Source organism: Balaenoptera acutorostrata, chromosome 13, assembly GCF_949987535.1.
Source record: "Balaenoptera acutorostrata chromosome 13, mBalAcu1.1, whole genome shotgun sequence".
In the NCBI taxonomy this organism is placed as follows: domain Eukaryota; kingdom Metazoa; phylum Chordata; class Mammalia; order Artiodactyla; family Balaenopteridae; genus Balaenoptera; species Balaenoptera acutorostrata.
In genome coordinates this window covers 3,179,907-3,201,533 of record NC_080076.1, presented here as the reverse complement: position 1 = coordinate 3,201,533, position 21,627 = coordinate 3,179,907, and the positions used below count along the sequence as shown (strand labels likewise).

The 21,627-nt window shown below is 44.1% G+C and overlaps 1 long non-coding RNA gene across 1 annotated transcript in view; it reads right to left on the bottom strand.

Moving 5' to 3' along the window:
• LOC103018370 (uncharacterized) overlaps window positions 1–21,462 on the bottom strand; it is an 84,639-nt gene extending 63,177 nt beyond the window's left edge. The window contains exons 1-2 of the long non-coding RNA XR_450200.2: window positions 21,374–21,462; window positions 953–1,023 (exon numbers count right to left, since the gene is read on the bottom strand). This is a non-coding gene — a long non-coding RNA (uncharacterized LOC103018370). The remainder of the gene's footprint in view (window positions 1–952; window positions 1,024–21,373) is intronic.
• Between the last annotated feature and the right edge of the window lie 165 nt (window positions 21,463–21,627).

The window sequence follows — 21,627 nt, the reverse complement described above, 5'->3', positions numbered from 1 at the left end:
CTCTAAAAAAGGTACAACTCCCTAAAACACAGCATCTTCACTGGAAGAAGAGCTCCTATCTTTCCAACGTACATTTGCACCGGCTGAATTAATGGGGTTCACAGCGAGACCAGAGGGAGGAGGCTGTGTCTGGAGCGCCATCAAAGGGGAAACCACCGCGGATTTGGCTTCTTTCACGACGGGGGAGCGGCTGGGGGTGCACGGGGATGGGAGTTGCATTTTCTCTTTCTTTTCTTAGATTTATATGGTGCTTCCACTTCAAAGAGCTCCCCTCAAGGGCCCACATACTAAACATCTTTTAAAACAGAACAGACACGACTGAACAGAGGTGTAACCCTGAGAAGAGGAAAGAAAATGATCGAAATCTGTCCAGCTAGTTGGCCTCGGTCTGTGTGTCTGCTTCAAAGAAAGCGTCAGCAGTTGCAGGAGAGGAATCTTGGAGGGTATTTATTTGATTTCCTTCATCCCGTTTACGTGGGGAGTGGAAAGGGAGGTCATTTCTGAGGTCGGGGGAGGATGGCAGCTTGGACCTCAGGATCTAACGGACATCAGAGAGCGGGTTAAAATGCCAGCTCACCCCAAAGTGCTACAGAGCTGAGCGACCGTCCCAGGGGCCTCCCTCGCTCCTCTCTGCCCTGTGACTTTGGTGACAAGTACAAATAGCAATTCATTCAGCAAAGCCTGGTCAAGGGCCAAATATGGCCCAGGAGCGGGAAGAAGGAACGCACAGATGGAAAGCACAGACGTAAAAGATGCAGACCCTGCTTCAAGACGCTGCCCACCATCAAGCGGGTGAACTCACAGGACAATTAAGCAGTCCAGAGCCCTCACCCCACATGTTTCCGTGGAGCGCAGATAAAGCACCTCAGAGCAAACTCCCATTTGAAACAATGAACTATCGTAATGTGAGAATCCATCACAGCAAATCTTGAGTCTTAAAAAATAAACATACCTTCATCCATTTAATGAACATTCATTAGCTGTCACCTTCTACGTAGACTGGAGATAAAAGGACCCCCTTCCCTAAAAAAAAAGAAAGAAAGAAAAAGAAAAACACAACTGTCAACAAGCACAAACACCCAAAGACCAGCAACAACAAACCATCCCTGCCTGGGTCATAGGGAGGTAGAGCCCACGGAGACCGACGGGGCGCCGATGTCTGCACAGGCCACTGCGGGACATCACGGAAGGGCAGCCCACCCTTCCCACGGGTGACCTGCAGGCAAAGGCAGCAGGTAGGCAGGGGCCCGTCCATCAAAGAGTCAGACCACGGGGATGCCTATAAAACAAGGGATGTGTAGGAGGGCCAAGAGCTCGGGCCATCGTGCGAGCTGCCGCCCTTGACGCAGCTCGTGTCTCCGCTGGGCCCAGAGTCCCAGGAGAGAACAAGCAGGCCGAGCTCCCAGCGGTCGAGCAGTCGGAGGAGATACAGGGGGAGCCCCTCGGGGTTGAGGAACCGCGGGCCTGGTTGCTGCCGCAGGAGCGCGATGGGCCAGCAGGTTGCACCGGCGGCTGCCGCCCTTCCACCCCCAAACAGTGGGGACCACGAGTGCCTCCTGTGGTCCCCACTCACCTGGAACCAGGCACCAAAGGGAACGCTGGGAACATCAATCTCGCTCAGCTGAGGTGACCCAGCACAGAGCCACTGCACCTCACGAGAGGGTGCCCGGGACGCGTGGGCCAGATCCGGCCTCTTGCAGCGGGGCTGCCTGTGCACAGGTGAACGGATGCCCCTTCCCCGTTCACACACGGACCCTGGGCCCAGCACCGCCTCGGGCGGGGAGCACGGGCAGGAGACAGCCTCCCGGGTAGCCAAGGCGAAGAACAAAGCTGTTAAGACTTCGTCCAGTAAGTGTTTCTAAGTTGTGCATGCATGCATTACATGGAAAGGACTTTTAAATGTTTATGTAACTTGGTTTCGTTTACTTCTGCCAAGTTTTATCTACCCAAGTGCCCTAAAACCAATGGCATAAACACTCCTACAGATATCCACTGAGCTATTTATATGAAAGGAAATAATCTACATTAAAAAATAACCATTTCTGGGTTTCCCTGGTGGCACAGTGGTGAAGAATCCGCCTGCCAATGCAGGGGACATGGGTTCGAGCCCTGGTCCGGGAAGATCCCACATGCCGCAGAGCAACTAAGCCCGTGCGCCACAACTACTGAGCCTGCGCTCTAGAGCCCGCGAGCCACAACTACTGAGCCCACGTGCCACAACTACTGAAGCCCCTGCGCCTAGAGCCCATGCTCCACAACAAGAGAAGCCACGGCAATGAGAAGCCCGGGCACCACAACAAAGAGTAGCCCCCGCTCGCCGCAACTAGAGAAAGTCCGTGCGCAGCAACGAAGACCCAACTCAGCCAAAAATAATAAATAAATTAAATAAATAAATTTATCTTAAAATGACCATTTCTGTTTTCAAAATATAAAACTGGATAGTTTTCAAATAAAGGGCATTAAAATGATAAGCTTCTTAAAGCCAGGACCCTGGGATTCTCAACCTCTGCTGCACATTAGAATCGCCTGAGAAGACTAACGAAAACAGAGCGTCTGAGTCAGGGAGCAGCCTCTGCCTTTTTTAAAGCCCTCCAGGCGACTCCAGCGTGCCGCCACATTTGAGAACTAGTGTCTGCAGGTCTCTCATTTTGCTTGAATTGGACGGAGGCGTCCAAACATCTTGGATAAACTGATGATGGCAACTCCAGACTCACTTTCTTCAACAGTTTTGTTGTCCTGTCCCAGCTGTGAGCCCACAGTTACTGGCACGTGCATCCGCCCATTGAAGATACAAGCCACACAGATTTCACTGACAAAAGGATAATAAGAAAAAGGCAAATTGGATTAAGCCACATTTAAAGGCACACGCACTCAGTGTGGCAAAACAATCAGAAGTGTGTGGCCTGTTCCCTCTTCTCTGTGCCCTATAACCTTGTTACTTAAAAACATGGCTTCCTGAAAAGGTTACCAAGGACCATAATGGACATAATGGATGTCTAGGAAAACTCATACGAGAGGAACACGGCTGCTGTTTCCATCATCCTTCCCTGCGAACCCCTCACTTTTAAAACCAGCCAAGTGAGGAGGCCAACTTCACTCTGAGTCAAGAACAAGAGCTGTGAATGTCAAGCCTTCGCTGCTTCAGTAACTTCACTCAGCCAACAAGCAACACATAAGACTGATTCCTAATAAAGCAATGAATAAACACTACTTATTAGCTTTGGTGAACAGACAGAGGTGGAGAAATTAGGGTCTAATAAGATGACTGTGCGGCCCTTCCCCTCCACGTTTTCGGCTGCGGAGAACCACACCTGGTTTAGAACCTGGTTTACAGCATCGATCAGCCGGAGCTCACGTAGCCATGGACCTCCACCACCGTTCCCACAGCCTGGGTTCCCTTCAGACACGCGGGGACAGCACCACTGTTCACTAGCTCTGTGGTCTTCCACCGGGTATTTCACCCAGGGTTCAATTTTCTATCTGTAAAATGGGATTAATGCTCGTAGCTTCAACACAGGATTGCGAGGCTTAAACGAGGACGATCCATGTCAAATGCTGACACTCGGCATTAAAACGGCAGCTGAAAGGCCCCCCTTACCCTGTTGTCCATGCGTTTTATATCCCACCAACACGTTCCCTGAGGGTGCATACTCTTTCACACCTTTTTCCCTTTTTTGCATCCTCCCTGCATCTACCAAGGAGGCACTCAATAAATCTTCATTGCACTGAATTGGCGCTGAATTTTTAAAGAAGTCTGGAGATTATTGTTTTAAATAATGTATCATCTTTTCCCAAGAGACTCAAACATTCTCCTTTCAAATAGCTTCGTCAGGTGCCCTAATAGTTTTGTACGCTTTAATGTAAAAAATGTATTAATGATAGAGTACGAAAAGGATTCTTTCACATCATCTCCGTGGCTTAATATTCAGTTGAAACATTTTGGTATAATAAATAGTGAGAATAATAAAGAAAGCCTGAAGGATTGCAGGTGCTCTTCTCTAAAGACGTTGCAACTGTTGAGTTCTCAACGCCCATTTCTGGAAGAAAATAGAAAAGTTCCTGAAATCAGGATGTTAAGAAAAAGTCAATCGGGAAGAGTAAAGAGAAAGGAGAAAGAGTCTTCTACTGCTTATGGAAACAAACAATGCCTAAAAAATAAATTAAAGCTGGTTGTCAACAGTCCCTTCTCCCCAGGGATGGATATGTGTGTAATAAAGATCTCCAGAAGCATCCACCCATATGGTTTGGTAAGGGTGCTCTGAATAGGCTGCCTTAAATTCTACCAGGAAGAGACTAAAGTGATTTAAAGTTTACATTCCTGTTGTAAATGGGCATTTCATTTTCTGTGTAAGGTCATAGGATTTCCCTAGATTTACAGCTGCAACGAAAGACAACAGTTCAAACTTATTAGGTTTCTGGGGTGAAGTTTAAAATGTTAGGAATGTTAAAAATGCTCAAGTGTCAGGCTCACGCCTTTGAATATAGTCCTTGCTCTTATAGCATGAGCTGCCATCATGCAAGTTGGGTATAACTGATCTGATAATTAGAGAACACAATTTGCATTATTGCCGACCTTTATGGATTATGAAAGACCCCTATCTAGTGCCCAGCAGAGGATAAAGAGGCTGCAATCCCACACGGAGCTCTCCTGGAGCGGCCGGTGCCTTGTTAAAAAGTGAAGAGAAGGGCTTCCCTCGTGGCGCAGTGGTTGAGAGTCTGCCTGCTAATGCAGGGGACATGGGTTCGAGCCCTGGTCTGGGAGGATCCCACATGCCGTGGAGCGGCTGGGCCCGTGAGCCACAATTACTGAGCCTGCGCATCTGGAGCCTGTGCTCCGCAACAAAAGAGGCCGCGATAATGAGAGGCCCACGCACCGCGATGAAGAGTGGCCCCCGCTTGCCACAACTAGAGAAAGCCCTCACACAGAAGCGAAGGCCCAACACAGCCACAAATAAATAAATAAATAAAATTTAAAAAAAAAAAAAAGTGAAGAGAAGCCATGAAAAACACTGGGTTAATGAGAGTGAGGAAAAGCCTTAGGTCTTGAGTTAGGAGTTAGAATGAGAGTTAGGGTAAGAGCTGAAAAGACATTTGTTACGAAGAATTAGGAAAAATAAGCGTGCTCATTTCGTGTGATGATTTTACTTGGAATCTATTCTAAATATTCAGTGATATTTATATCTTGCAGCTTTACACTATGAAAAAAAAAAGTATTTTTAATTGAAATTCCTACAGAATAAACCATTTTGTTGTCTGGGGCTTGAAATGCCAACTCCTTTTCCAATAGAAATAAATGTCGTTATGTAGGGATTTGTGTAGGGTTTTCTAAGGAAGGCAACTAATCAACTACAGAAGTAAAAATTTAAATATAGCAGATCTGACCACTTATTGAAGTGAACAGCTGTCCTCATCGTAGTCAATGAAGCAAACATTTCCCACAAAAATCTATGTTCTTTCAGGGCGCTTGGCCACGGGGTCTATCTCCTCTCCCTGGCCTTGTGTCAATCAGAATTTTTAATCTGCAGAGTTGCACGCCCCCCCTAAAATAACCAGCCACTTTGTCTAATAATAAGCAACCCAAAGGCAGAATCCATATGAGTTTAAATATCAAGATAAGTGAGACCCAGACATGGAGCTCAGACTTGTGGTTGCCAAGGGGGAGGGGGTTTGGGGGGGAAGGAGTGAGAGCTTGGGGATAGCAGATGTAAGCTATTGTATATGGAATGGATAAAAAACAAGGTCCTACTGTACAGCACAGGGAACTATATTCAGTATCCTATGATAAACCATAATGGAAAAGAATATTAAAAAAAAAAAAAGTACGGCCGACTTAAAAATTGCTTCAAAATTTAAAAGGTTAGATCTCATGTTAAGTGCTCTTACCATAATAAAATTTTTAAAATTTAAAGTATAATGTTGGTATTTAGCATACATTAAGGGCTTAATAAATATTAGTTCCTTGTCACACACAAAAAATGTATATGCATGTATAACTGAATCACTTTGCTGTACAGCAGAAATTCACACAACATTGTAAATCAACTATGCTTCAATTTTTTTTTAATTTAAACAAATAAATAAAAAGATAAATGAGACCAAGGCACAAATATCCATTGGTGCACTTGAGAGTTTCTCACTTTCAAGGGCATCTCTAGGAACTGGTCCCAAATATCCAATCTGCATGTCAGAAAAGAATGAATAATTACAGGAAGGGCCCTGGCAGAAGATAAGATACATTTTCCAAAGGCGAGAAACTGCTACTAGCTCTCTTGCTTTTCAGCCCCTGGAGATGATGTGATCTGTTCTCTGACTTGTCATTTTGGAAATCACACCCACCTTTCTCCTACCACCAATGGCTCCTGCAGGTATTGTGTCCCAGCAGCTTCCCACTCCCCACAAACTCCAGCACCCCTTCCAAGACTTCAGGCCACCCTCAACTCTGGAAGGCTTGTCACAGCAAAGTCCCCACAGAACTGTCTGGTAACATGAGCAGCTGAAAAGCACATCCTCCTGTTTTATTTCCAGGTAAGGAATGAATTCTAGAGAAATTTTAACCAAGAAAAAAGCAAAATGTATCTTCAGTCGGCTGATGACCATAAATTAATACCAAACATCATATTTGATAACCTTCAATGGAAATGACACAACACCACCATTTTGGCAAACAGGAGAAGTAAGTGTAATCCAGAGAAGTTACAAATGCTCAATAACTTATCCCTATTGCCTGAAATTGGCTACTTTCTGTAATTGCAAGAGGTCTGTGTAAACTATTCGAAATACAATAATTATTGGGTTGGCCAAAAAGTTCGTTCAGGTTCATATGTATGGAAAAACCCGATTGAACTTTTTGGCCAACCCAATATTTTGGAATTCACTGTGTATTTACCCAGATTTCGTTTGAGGAAACCCATTGGCCCTCACTTCCAAGTCCCTGTAGTATATAACAAACTAAAATGAATGATTAAGAGCCCAGGCTCTAAATCACACAGAGCCAAGCCTGTTCTATCATGTGTTTTTCCTTCATTAACGATTACCGAATTATCGACTAATGATGGAATAGGCCACCCATCCCAGTTCTGCCACTAATAAGTGGGGATTTGGGGAAAGCCATTTCACTTCTTTTGAACCTCTCTTTTCTCGACTGTAGAACAGAAAATAATATCATCTCCCCCGGCTGCGCTAAGACTGCCATGAGATCATGAATGTAAGCGTTTGGCATAGAGCAGGGCTCAGTAAACGCACCCGTTGTCTGAGCTGCTCCCAGTGAGGATTCTGTAAGGAACAGATTCTGCTCCCACACTGGCCGGAGTGCGACTTCCTAGGCAATGTTGTAAGTACTTCACAGCCACTCTCCTTTATGAGCCCTACATTCTAGCGGCTTTAAATAAATCAATCATACATCTGGACTGAGTTGACAGGTAGCCTTTACGTTCAAGGCAAAGAATTAAGAGCATAGTTTTATGAAACTATTCCTCTGTGGTCTTGGGGTCGGTATTAGAAACCCTTGCAAAGCTATGTCTCGGCCAAACAGACAAACGAAGGGGTGTCTGTAGTAGCTCAAGTCATTAGTTCTGTAGAGGAACCAGTGCAGATAAGGGGGAGGCGGCAGACGAACAATGGGAAATCCAGACGCAGAGAACATACTTTCATCCCACACATCAACTTATCAGATTACTGAGGGGAAAAGAAGCAAAAAAGAAAAAGAAAACAATGGGGGAAAATAATTTAATATTTTCCCTCTTATCCTGTCATGCATATAGAAAGAGGCCATGTGAGCTCCATCAACTGGGTAAAGTGTTTCTGAAATTGCTGACATAAGACTGGACATTTTTGAAAGCCAAGGACTGCTTTTCCTTCAGTCTGTGTTAATCCGGGCAGAGATACACTCACAATCATAAACTCACTGGTGAGTAAAATAGCACGAATGTAATAAAGTATTTCATAGTCTGGTACGTGTAAAGCTGGGAAGGGCCATACCTGCCACCAGCCCATTACATTCCCATTCATTCTCACCTCAACTATTCTATGGGACTTGCTTCACAATAGAATAACAATTATTACCACTGCTAATAATTGTATTAGTGTTTATCGAACACTACAGGATGCCAGGAATTGTTCTAAGTACTTTTCATGGATGAATTCACATATTCTTCCCCAAATCTTATAAGATAGCTGCTCTTATCCCCATTTTACAGATGCGTAAGCTGAAGCAAAAGGGCTTAATGTACCCAGGGATGCAGGTTCTGCCTGGCAGCACTGAGTCTTGGACCAGGACGTCAGTCTCTAGAGCCTGTGCTGTAGTCGCCACATGACGCTCCGTAAAGGAATCAGCCAGGGAGTTATTGGATCACCTTCAAAACGCATAGCTCATGCTAAGGCAGATGCTCCTCAATGTCCAACAAATGGATACACTCTGCCCTTTATCCTCTGGTCACTTCTTCTCCAAGTCTAGCCCCAGTTCCATCCTTGGGTCCTGCTATTAACGATCCCCTGGTCCCCTCTCCCAAGCTCATTTGTGAGCTGACTGCGTCATTGTGAGGTTCCTCATCTAAAGAACTACCTTTTCATGTTGGTGTTTAATGGGGGATGGAGTGTGGTGGGATTCAAGGTGGGTCCGAGGCAGGTACCATTTCGCTGTGGCCTGTCATCTGGGAGAGATACAGGAGGTTCCGTAGGAAAGGATGAAGGTATTGAAACTGAGGAAGAAACTGAAGTGAAAACAGATTTTGAGAAGGACTCTGAAGTGAAAACAGATTGAAAATATAAATTGTCTACAGATGACGTGTTAATAGGGCTGAGAGAAAAGGGCTATGATCTCGGGGGAGGATATGCATGTGAGCTGAGCAGGACCAAGGAGACGGTTCAACACAGGCTGGACATCAGCTCCTGGTGGGTTAGATACAAGAGCAGCATGAGAATTCTTAATACGCAGTGATCCATGGATTTCTAACATCTCTTGGTGCGGAAAGTCGTTTTGTGGGATGGAAAACCTGGGCCTGGAAGTGCACAGACCTCACTCCCTGTCACAGCTCTTCACACCACATGGTCACTGGCAGAGAGAGACCTGGCCTTTCCCAGCAGACAGCTTGCCAGCTGGAAGGGACCATCCCGAGGTGCCCAGATTCAGAGCCGGTGCCTGGAATCCCCTGGGTCACTGAGAAGGGCAAGTTCACATAGAAGCAAGGTAGGGGTGGGGGAAGGTTTCCAACAGAGGGGCTGTACGAAGGTGTCGGGCTGGAAGGGGCCGCACAGGTTCACACATGCCTCCATGCAGGTATATGACCCCCCGGACCAAGCCAAACGCCCAAATACTAAACTATGTGTTCAAGATAAGAGCAGAATCCACCTTGAGCCTAGACATGACACCGAGGCCCTCAGCCAAGGCCCTAGTCTCCTCTGAACTCCTTCTAGAACGGGAAGAAGGATGCTAGAGCCGGGGACGGGCAGAGGGCCAAGCAGGTGCTCAGGGCAGAGTCCAAGTCGCTGGGTAGTGGTGAGGGGTGGGCACTAAAACTTGTTAAAGTACGCCCCCAACACTCGACCTGAGGAAACAGAAAGCGCTTTAACTCCCATCTGAAAGGATTTTAAAGGTATTTTCTAGGCTTAAAATGTATGTGGAAGTTGTGTCTCTCTACAGGTCCCGAAGCACTAGTATGGATATTATGAACCCCACTGTTAGCTCCCATGTGGTTTCAAACTTCGTATCACAAACACGTGGAGACTGGGAAAGAGTTAACAGCCCAGCAGGCAGTTCTGCGCTTCCCTCTTCCCTCTTCTAAAACGTGCTTCATTCACAGCATCTGGTCGCCCTCCTGAAATGGTTGTAAACTGAGCAGTGCCCTGATCTACGGCACTTTGCCAGCATTGCTGACACCACCTGCTATGAAGTGCGGCTCAGAGCACTGCCGTACGGCCTGTCCTGTCTGTTCTTTGAATCCTGTCTCTACAGCCCACAGTGCTGTTGTTATAAGTGAAAGAACAGGAAATGAGAATTAGATTTTGTATCATATGTAATCAGGATGCTGTTCAGTTGCCCTCTCGGATTGCATGATGCTGTGCTAAGCTTCTCCACTTGCAGACCTACTGTGTGTAGGTGTCCTCTCTCTCATATGTGTGTGTATGTGTGTGTATCTATGTATTTATGTATAAGTTTATATGTGCATAAGTGTGTATGGATATATATGTGTGTGTATTTTTGTGTATATGTGTGATACATGTGTATGTCTAGATGTACATGTATGTATGTGTGCATATATGTATCATATGTATGTGTGTATACTCATGTAAGTCTATGTGTATATCTGTGTGTATATATATGTGTGTATGTATACGTGTGATATATGTGTGTATATATTGTGTATGTGTGCGTTTATATGTATGTGTATATACGAGAATCTGTGTGTATGTGAATGTGTGTATGTATGTGTACTGTGTGTATGTATGCACACCTATTTGTATACATATAGATATCCTGACATCAGTCCTGTGAGATCAGCATTTTTCATCACTCTTGTGACCTTGAGGAGTCAGGCGAATATCCCTCGCTAAGTGACAAGACCATTGGCACCCAAGCCTGTTTGATGCCAAAACCCACTTGTTCTAATTCCAAAGAACAGTTGGGACTAATGTGCATCTGAATGGGGTCAAATGAGTGTAGACCAGGGATCCACAGTCAAGATAACAATAAAAATGGTAAGCTTCGGAAAGCCTTAACAGCCGCCCGTGGATAAGGAATCCCCGACATCCTGGAGAGACAGGAAAGGCGGTTACCCGAGACCCAGAATGTGGCTCTGTCTCTCCAGCACTTCACGGATCCCTGTAGATCCACACCCGTGATGGTCAACCACCCATACATAATGCGCTCCTCTGTACGGACCCAGCTCTTTCAAACTAATGATCCCATTCTTTAAATAAGTCTGAAAATAAGATAACCCCTTTAGGGAAGAAAGAAGTATCTCTGTATGTGTGTGCACACACAAAGGCAACACGCGTGGCCAACCGAGAGAATATTCTTAATATTTAAAACTGTTACAGACTAATAACAAAAAGATGAATACAAAACGCAATAGAGAACGATGTTCACAGACAATTCTCACACATACACGCAAAACGAACATCTAGTCAACTTACGAAAAAAATGAGCTCATCATCAGAGAAGGAAAAAAATAATGAAATATCGCTTTTCAACTAACAAGCTGGGGTATGATGACTTTCATTGCTCTGTCGTACGTTCTGTGTATTTCAAAGCTGTGACCGTGTTATTGTTACTACCCTCAGAAAAAACGTGCTGTTGCTTTACGAATGTGTCGAGGAGAGGGAGCACTTCGGGTCCTACGAGAGAGACTTACTACCCTGTAGAGGGACAAAGCTTCCTCCTTGACGCTCTGTGTCCCGGTGAGTCACATTCGTGCAAGTACCTTCCTTGGCGGGTCCGCCTTGACAATCTCTTTGAAATTGCCAGAATTCAAGTCAAAATAGCTTCTACGTCTGAGTACTGAGAGTTCTACCCCGCCTTCAATGTAGTCAGCCTAGCAATCTCCCACCATCTTGCCCCAAGGGGTTTAAAGTACAATTTCCTAAAGCAGCCAAGATCAGAGGCAAGGTTACAAAACCCAAGAAGTGTTCTATCCCGGCTCTCAGGAGCTGTTCTTCCTGGCACGGTGCCCTGAGCAGAGGCCGAGGCTCACGCAGGATTTCCTGCCGTCCCCCTGAATTGCCAGGCTTTTTTGAGTTGAATTCAGATGTTGCAGCTTTTTACTTAAAAAATAATTTGACACAACTGAATGGATTCAGCAGCCTACTTACTTTCAAGGAAAAAAATTGAGAGAGAGACAGAGACAGAGAGAGCCCTGCTTCAGCAGCTGGGCTCAGCCCGAATTCTTTACCTACCCATCACCCCCAAATAGCATAACCACTTTGCTACCTTTTTCAGATGCAGCTTCCCTGTGCCCATGTCAGCGCTTTGCATGTTCTCTGCAGAACTCAACCTTCTAGATGGTTGTTGTGTCTTAAAGCAGATAACTTGGCAAAGCTGTGGGATCCTTCTCATCTCAGGAAAATTATAATAGCTTGCACATTTCCCCGGGTGTGTGCTCACTAGACCTGGCAAATCCTTAGTTCCTGAAACATTCAGCCAAGTGAGTCTAAGGGACTTTTCGTGTTGTTAAGACAGTGGCTTCACCAGGATTAAACACTCCTTAATGCAAATCCCCAGAAGTGTAAAACTATGCCCAGTATTGTATCCAGAGCTCTTAAGATAGGGCCTCATTAATTTATGACCACTGGTTCACATCTGCATCCTTCTCAAAACCAAGACGTGTTGTTAAATGTTTATTCTACCCCTCTCCACTCCTCATTTTAAACCATTAAAAGGAGGAATGGAGAGGGGAAAGGACGAGAGGGAAAGAGAAAGGAGGAGGGATTGAGGGGCTCCCCAATGTGAGGCGCTGTGAACTTCCCAACACAACTCCGCCACCCCCGTGTCAAGACCACGTGCCTTGACAACCTGCCCTCTGGTCCTCCTACACCTCCATTCCTCCTGTGTCTCTGGTCCTCCTGTGTTCAGTAAGATCGTGAGAGACTCAGACTCATGAGGAGCACAGCATTTCTACTGAATTCAAGATCTTCTCCACAGAAACCTATGGACAGAGTTTCCCATCGATCAAGTAAGTTACCAGTAATTTTTTCTAAAATAATCTCTGAATCATGCCTCAGAATAAGCTCGTAGAAGTATTATTATGGGAACGAGATATATGAAGATTTTTAGGACTATCATTTTGTATCAGTACATTTCTCTCCAGAAACGTCTTGTATTTCACCTTTACCTTTACTGATATTAACAGAATTTTAATTTTGAGGCCTTAGGTCATTATATTTCGTGGCAATATTTATGTTTTTTAAAGAAAGTCATTACTTTCTTTCAATATTCAAATTGTATGTGACTTAATTTAATTCAAAGGAACTTCCAGGAGAATTCATGTTATGATTACCAATGTTATGATGGGTACCAATGTCAGAACAGGGTTCACTAAAATGAACTATGCTCTGGAAAGGATTGGCTATAAGCTCAGTGCAAGGAGGTCAAACCTAAAAGAGATCTGTGCAGCCTCATGTATTCCACGTTCATGGTTAGAATGTGTGCTTGTTGTCATAAAGCTTGTACAAGAGACAATACAAAACCCTGGCATTGTTCAAAATAATCTACCACATATTTACTTACACAAAAATTACATGTAATCCTGACCATATCTGAATATTTTACATGAAGTACGTAATTACATGTAATCTTGAACAAACCTGAATGTTTTGCATTTTCCTGTATTCCAATAACATTCACTCCCCTAACTCAGTAGGGCAACCACAGTCAAACATGTGTGTTGTTGACGATTTTATGCTGTTGTTCGGTTCATGTGTCTCTTCTGCTTTGTTTTACCCACAACATGAATGGCTCCAAATTCAGTCTTGAGTCCTCAACCTCTCTACCCCTGACGCTATGTCTACACCAACACTGCCTTTGTCCCCCCAAACGTGAGGTAGCAACTTAGAGTTGTTAACTTCAAGAGATTCAAAAATATGTTCTAAAGATCCTTAAATTTAATATGCCCGGTGCTGGACTGACCATTTTACATCAGACTCCCAACCATGTACTATCGGCACTGACCATCCTAGTTAATGGAACCCTGGCAGTTCACCTAACTTCCTCTTTCTTTGTCTCTTGGTTTTTGCTCATCCATCTGGCTTCCAACCCACATTCTCCATCATGACCACGTTACCTTTTTTTTTTTTTTTTTTTTTTTTTTTTTAATTTTATAGCTACTTTATTTCTTTCTTTCTTTATTTTTGGCTGTGTTGGGTCTTCGGTTCGTGCGAGGGCTTTCTCTAGTTACGGCAAGTGGGGGCCACTCTTCATCGCGGTGCAGGGACCGCTCTTCATCGCGGTGCGCGGGCCTTTCACTATCGCGGCCCCTCCCGTTGCGGGGCACAGGCTCCAGACGCGCAGGCTCAGTAGTTGTGGCTCACGGGCCCAGCTGCTCCGTGGCATGTGGGATCTTCCCAGACCAGGGGTCGAACCCGTGTCCCCTGCATTGGCAGGCAGACTCTCAACCACTGCGCCACCAGGGAAGCCCCACGTTACCTTTGTTCATTTCCTTATCTCGTTTTTTTATGACATGTGCTCTCATTCACCTCAAACCCCTCTCCCCCAAGAGGCACGGGGCAGCATGAGTAAGGGGACTTCCATCATAAAGTGCCCAGGTATAGGAAACCTCTTTACCCCTGCAGGTCAGAGACTCTCCTCCCCTACCTCGATACACCAGGTGGCCCAGCCGGGGGAATCTCCTGGTACCCTCCCAGGCAGCACCAACAGGAGCCAATCTGAACACCAGCAGCACAAGATAAGCCAAGCAGACCAAAATGCCACCACAAAGGGTCTGAAAATTTTGATTGTTTTTGGAACCACAGCCTATAAAGCTAGACTAGGATCTACAGGCAAAGCTTAAATAGAGTGACTGCCTTCTAAAATAAAATACTTAAAAGGTCCCAGAGACTCCTAACATAATACTCAAAATGTCCAGGATACAATTTTAAAAATCTCCCATGATACCAAGAATCAGAAAATCACAAGCTGAATGAGAAAAGTCCATCAACTGATGTCAACAGTAAGATGAATCAGATGTTAGAATTATTTGACGAGAATTTTAAAGCATCCATTATAAAAATGCTTCAGTAAACAATTATGCTATATCTTGAAACAAATGAAAAAGCAGAGAAATACCAGCAAAGAAATAGAGGTCATAAAAAAGAACCAAATGGAAATAATAGAACTGAAAAATACAATACTAGAAATTTTTTAGATAGTAGAGTGTCCAACAGTGTAATGGAGAAGACAGAAGATGGAATCGAGGAACAGAAGGACAGATCAATAAAACGTACTCAGACTGAACAACAGAGAGCTACCAAAAAAATGAACCAAGGCTCAGAGACCTGGGGTCAATAACAAAAGACCAAACATTCATATCAGATCCTCTCAGAAGGTGAGGAGAAAAACTGTGGAGCTAAAGAGTATCTGAGGGAATAATGGATGAAAACTTCTCAAATTTGGTGAACACCTTAAACCTATAGATTCAGCAAATTGAATAAAACTCAAATACAATAACCCCCAAGAAATTTATGGTAAGTCATATCATAATTAAACTGCTGAAAACTAAGGACAGAAAAACTCTTGAAGGCATGTAGAGAAAAATGATACATTACCTTTAGGGGAACATGAATTCAAGTGACAACAGATCCCTCAGTAGAAATCACGGAGGCCAGAAGGAAGTGCCACAACAGTTTTCAGTGCTAAAAGAGGAGAATTGTCAACCAGTAAAGCTGTGCTTCAGGGATGATGGAGAAATAAAAACACTCTTAGATGAAAGGAAAAAAGAAAAGAATTTCTGACTAGCAGACCAGCTCTTAAAGCATGCTTAAAGTTAGTCCTTCAAATGTAAAGAAAATGAAAAAATGAAGAAATTTTGTAGCATTAGAAAAGAAAAAAGAGCAAAGGAAAGAGTAGAAGTATGAGAGTATATAATCAATTATCCTTTCCTTGTGAATTTTCTAAATAATATATGATGGTTGAAAGAAAGAGATAACACACTCAATAAAGTCATATTTAAGTGTAGAGCAGGTAAAGGGACCTAAGTGGAAGAGAGGTGTACACACTTCACTCAAAGTGGTAAAATGCTGCTACCAGGAGACCACGATAAGTCACATGTGTAATTGTAACACCAGAGCAAACACCAAGAAAACTACACAAAGAGATACACTCCAAAATACAATAAACAAATCAAGGTGAAATCCTAAAACATGTTCAAGTAACCCACAGGAAGGCAAGAAAATAAGAGTGGAGAAACAAAAAGCAAAGGAAACATACAGAAAACAAACAATAAAACGGCAGACCTAAGTCTCATCATATCAATAAGCACTTTAGGTGTAAATGGTGTAAATACAGAGAGTAAAAAGCAGAGACTGATGCAATACATGAAAAGAACAGGACCCACTATATGCTGCTTAAAAGAAATTCATTTCAAATTCAAACACATAGATAGACTCAAAGTAAAAGGATGGAAAATGATATATCATGCAAACGTTTATTCACAAAAAGCTGGAGTAGCAATATCAATATCAGATAAAGTAGACTTCAGAGCAAAGAAAATTACTAGAGACAAAAAAGGGACATTATTACCAAGAAAAAAAGACCATATGTTGATATTCTGGACCATAAAACAAACCTTTAAAAATTGAAATAATGCAGAGTATGTTCTCTGTCCGTATGGAATCCATTCATAATTTTTAAAAAAACTGTCAGAAAACTAGGAATACAAGGATACTTCCTCAACTTAATAAAGAACTTCTCCAAAAAACCTACATCTAACATTATACTTAATGATGAAAGACTCAGTGTTATTCTCCTAAGATCAGGAACAAGGCAAGAATATCCATTCTCTCTGATTCAACATCTTCCTGGAAGTTCCAGGAACTGCAACAAGGCAAGAAAACAATAAATAAAAATAAAATAGATTGGAAAGGAGGAAATCAAACTATCCTTATTTGCAGATAAAATCCCAAAGAATCTTCAAGAAAACTCTCAGAACTAGAAGGTGAGTTCAGCAAGTTTGCAGAAACAAGATTAACACACAAAAGGCAATTCCATTTCGATATATTAACCATGAACTAAGGAAATCAACATTTAAAATAGTATTATTTGCAATCACTCCAAAGAAAATGAAATTCTTACTTATATACTTAACAAAACATATTCAGGATCCGTATATTGAAAATTTTAAAACACAGATGAAAGTCATAGAAGACCTAAGCAAACGGACCCTCATGTGTTAGAAGACTCAGAGCAGCTCTCCCTCCACATCGTAAACCGCTGCCATGACATACGGTCATCACCACCATCACAGCCACGTGAGAATATACTAGAAATTCTTGCTTTCTTGTCGGAATCCAGCCGCTAAACAACACACTGCCTGTGGGCAGAGACTGAATTTTTCACTATTGTTTTTCCGGGGCCTGGCCCAGAACCTGGCACAGAGACCTTCAGTGAACACTGCTTAGACCAATGAGTCAAGCAAAGGAGGAGTAAGTTGGTCCAGAAGGGAATGTCCTACAGGCAACTAGGGGATGTAGTTCTGGGTTTCAGATGAGCATTCAGGGTTAGAGGTTCAGATTTAGGAGGCTTCAGCCTTAATAAGGCTGACTGCAAAGAAACTTCTGGGGAATAGAGAAAGAAAGAGGGGGTGGAAAGAGAGGTCTGAGGGAGGGAGGGGGGAGGGGGAGGGAGGGAGGAAAAGGTAAAGCCATGTAGAACAGCAATATATGAAAAACAGAGGTGGGGGAAAAGGTCTAATGAGTGAGAAGAAACAGACAGGGAGTAGGAAAAATCCAGGATAAGGCTCACAAGGAAGCCAAGCTGGTCAAGCGCAGCAAACCTGTAGAGGTCTAGTGGGTAAAGAATACAGGGGCTGGTCAGGACAAAGTCACCATCCCTGCCTTGTGGGGTGGGGGGCTGGGGACGGATAGGCAGTGAGTTGGGGGTCTCGGTGGCTGTAAAGACCAGAGAAATGGGGCAGAGACAAGGCGCTAAGGGAGGGTTTGACAGGAGGAGAACAATCTGAGGAACGTAAATGCTGAGAGGACAGAGCCGATGGAGGATGAGAAATCGAAAACCACAGAAAGAAGAGTAGGAGACATTACTGCTGGAGCAGGAGCCCCCAGGGGATGGGGGGAAGACTGGAGCACAGACCAGAGGGAAGGGAGGTCACCGTGAGAGGTCAGGGGACCTCAGATGCTCCGAGGTGAGCAGACTGGGGTGCACACGTCAGGGCGTCAAACTATTCTCTCTAATCAGTTATGTGCTGAAAGATCTGGTCCAGGGAAGGTGATCCTTAATGGATTGACAAGGTTTTAAAGTTACAAGGTGAGTAAAGTAACTGGGGAGGAAAAAAAGTTGCCAGGAGTCACTGGAAGTTGACCTGAAGTGACCATGTGTACTTCCCAGCCAGACCTTGACCTTCCCTTGGCCAGAGGTCAGCGGTCCAGACAGGGAAGGAGAAGATAGGAAGGGGGCTTCAGAGTCTGCAGGACGGATCCCGGGGCCTTCTCCATCTTCCCTTCTGTGTTTTGTTCTTCTAGGCTCTTGGATGTCGGCCAAAGTCTAGCCAGACCCCATTTTGCTGTATATCTGAGGCTACACAATCCCTGTGTCCCCCAACGTTTCTACCGTCTACTAACAAAGCTTATTCATTGTCCTAGCAGAAGAAAAGATTCCAAAATTCATCTTCTCCATAATTCAGACCCAAGTCAGCAGGATGGCAGGCTCGGGTAATCTGGCCAACTCGCCGGCCACAATGCCTCACGTTGTAATCCATCACCATTGTGAGCTGCATTCACAACATTTCTTTCTTTGGCATAAAGTGTGAAATGCAAAGGATTGTTAGGACAGAGAGAGATGAACCAATGAGATATTGAGACCCAAATATGTGCTTTGTTAGAAACGAAAATGGAAATGTGATTCCAGGAGAAAAAGGATTTTGTGGCAACATGGTCACAAACTCCTTTCAAAACATGAAAAATAAATTCACTCTCAAGAAAAAGAAGAAAAATGGATCTGACAGATTCATTCTCTCCTATCTGGAGGTTCCTCCTCTGAGCCTGTACGTCGAGAATCAGCCTGAACCAGCAAGGCTGGGCCGTCAGGACGATAGCCTGATTCCCATTGTCACCCAGCCCCCGTCCTCTTCTCACTGGTCGCTGCTTTTTAACCCAAATGTGATTAAGTGGCTTGTCCCAGAAATGAAAAAAAAGTCAGCTTCCAGCCCAAACGCAAATCGATTACGCATTCATGAGTACCGTTACCACTCCCAACATCCGCTACTAATTTGAGTGTTCAGACCTTTGATTGTATTTCTAATCCAAAAAGGAAAAAAAAAAAATCCTTCAGTGGCTCATTAATTACAGATTTCTCCTTGTAGTCTTTGAATGTAGGGCAGAATGATGCGTGTTGGACAGAACAGAATTATAAACTGTGGTCCAAGACTTCCGAGGATTATCAATGCCACTCCCTGATACTGTAGATGGGCTGCCTACAGACCAGGAAAGGAAGGCCCCACGGGTAGCTTTTCCAGACCCGGGCAGTTTTGACCACATCCTGCCACCCATCAGCTGTAACACACAGAAATGCAGGCAACCGGATTTAACTGGCATATGCCCATCTTTGTTTACATCAGGGAGATTTTCTGCCTACCTAAACCTAGATGTGGCTGGACTTTGCCCAGGACACAGTAGATTCTCAATACGTATTTATTCAGTGCTTCCTGAAATCAATGCAAATGAGAACCCACTTGATCTCCTTGAAGTCCCAACCATAAATGATTCTCGGACACAAGGGGAATCCTGACAAATTCCCTGCTGAGGATGATACAGTTTGTCAAATTATTATAGAATCATCGTGACCATTTCTGAACCAAATCTTGGAATACTAAGTCTAACGATGGACTTCTTCTGAGTTATGAACTAATTTATATAAATATTCATCATTTCATCATACGGTTAGTGAATCGCTTTAGTGGATAAATTTTAAATTGCTTGTATTCAGAACTGTCTCAGAAAATCCAAAATAACTGTAAGGCAAGATCTAAGGGCCCCATCGCAAATCAGAGCTAAACAAGTTGAACGCTGTGATGCTCATTTTGAGAAGTTCTCACCTGCAAAGGGACATGATCTGATAAATTGCTCAGTTCCCAAAATTATGTAACTCTCCATGCATGAACCACTTTAGAGAGAGAGATCAGTGATGTAATATTACAATGATAAGCCTACTAGAATCTGCCATCATCTTTCTCTTACACGTGGGGGAAATAAGTTTATTCACAACATAGTAACATTGTTTCATCTCTTCTTCTTAATAGTTTGTAGTCTATGGATCCATTTTTGAGTGTTTATCTTGCCATCTGCCTGGCTGTACAAAGACGGGGAGGTTTTTCTGATGGATGTGTCTGCCCCCTTCTTACCTACTAAAATCAAGTGTCATGTTCAGCTACTAATACTGAGATGGAACAGATAATGGTCAGATAACCCTTAACAATTTTAGATAGATTCCCAAGTCAAGACCTTATAAAGGTCATATAAAAATGTTCAAAATGTCTAAAGACATAATGAAATCACAGCATTCTCCTTACTTTTGAAGTACGCAAATCAGCCACTTATTACTATGTCAAACTAGCTGCCCAGTAACGGTATATGTCAAAATTTTTAAAAAAACAGTTATCATTGTGTGAAAGTTTGAGAAAAAAAAATGACTAATTGGGAAGGGGGGGGGAAAAGACCACTTCGAGTCTATTTTCCAAAAGAAAATCAAGGAGGAAGCATTAGAAGAATTTGGTTTCATCCAGCTTTGCTACTAACTTGTTATTAACTAGCTGCGTAAGTCAGACAACCTCACACGGTTTCTCATGAAGTAGGGTGATAATCCCAAAAGCAAAATGAAATTATTTGAACTTCCCAGCTCCAATAGTCTCTGACTGGCTACATTTCGAATGGAATGTGAATGTGAAAACACTTTTTTTTTCTCTTTCCAAATCTCTGAGCCTCCTGGCGCACGAAGTGAAAACACACAACATCCGCTCCTGAGCTGCCAAGAAAACCGTCCTCACCACACTGAGCAGCGATCTGAAAACACTTTTTAAAACAGATTTTGGTAACGGCAGAACAGTGACTGGCAAGATAGGCTCTCGATAACATCGAAGGAAGGTCGAGGGTAGCTCCAATGGGGACCCCAGCGCACAACGGGGACCCCAGCTGTCGAGGGCGCACAGCTGCTCAAGAGCCGCTGTACCATCTCCTTTTCCGCACTCAGAGAAGACGCGGGGTATCTTTTTTATCTGGGCTAAACTGACATGACATACGTGAGCATTAACATATGTTTTCAATCTTTATTAGCAACGCTATTAGCCTCAAACACCGCTGGGACTTTCTGCAGGACCGACATCTCTGTGTTGAGCTACATACTTGCTCTGTTTTGAAGTTTCTCTCCCTCCTTTCTGCCCCCACTTCCCCTTTTTTTAATTTAACTAGAGAAAATGACATGTTAATTTCAGCTCCACCTCTGCTGGGTCATCCTGGGGTCAGCAGATCAGAGACATCAGCAGAAGAAGGAAGACAGCGCCTCCGACTGCGACTGCGGGGCAGGGTGACCCAGCCATCAATCACGCTGACGCACGTTTGAACAATGACAGTCATCTGTCAGGAAGCGGGAGGCGGCGCGTCATTAACACAGGGCTCACCTGCCGGGAGCTACACCTCACTCATAACAATATCCATCACTCACCTCCAAAGTGTTGCTTTTTTCTGCTTTGATGAAATAACAGGCCCTCTATTTCCTCCCTTGTTTCCCCTCCGAGTTCACAGGGCCAAGTCACTGCGGAGGGAAGGAAGAAGTGGTGAGGTGGGGTCAGGGCAGGACCAAACAGCCCTGGGAGGGGAAGGGTGCCGTCAGAAGCCGAAAGAAGGCATCTCGCTTCACGGACTGGGAGAGGTCGGTGGATGGGGCCACTGAGAGGTGAGCTCCCCACACCCCAGCCA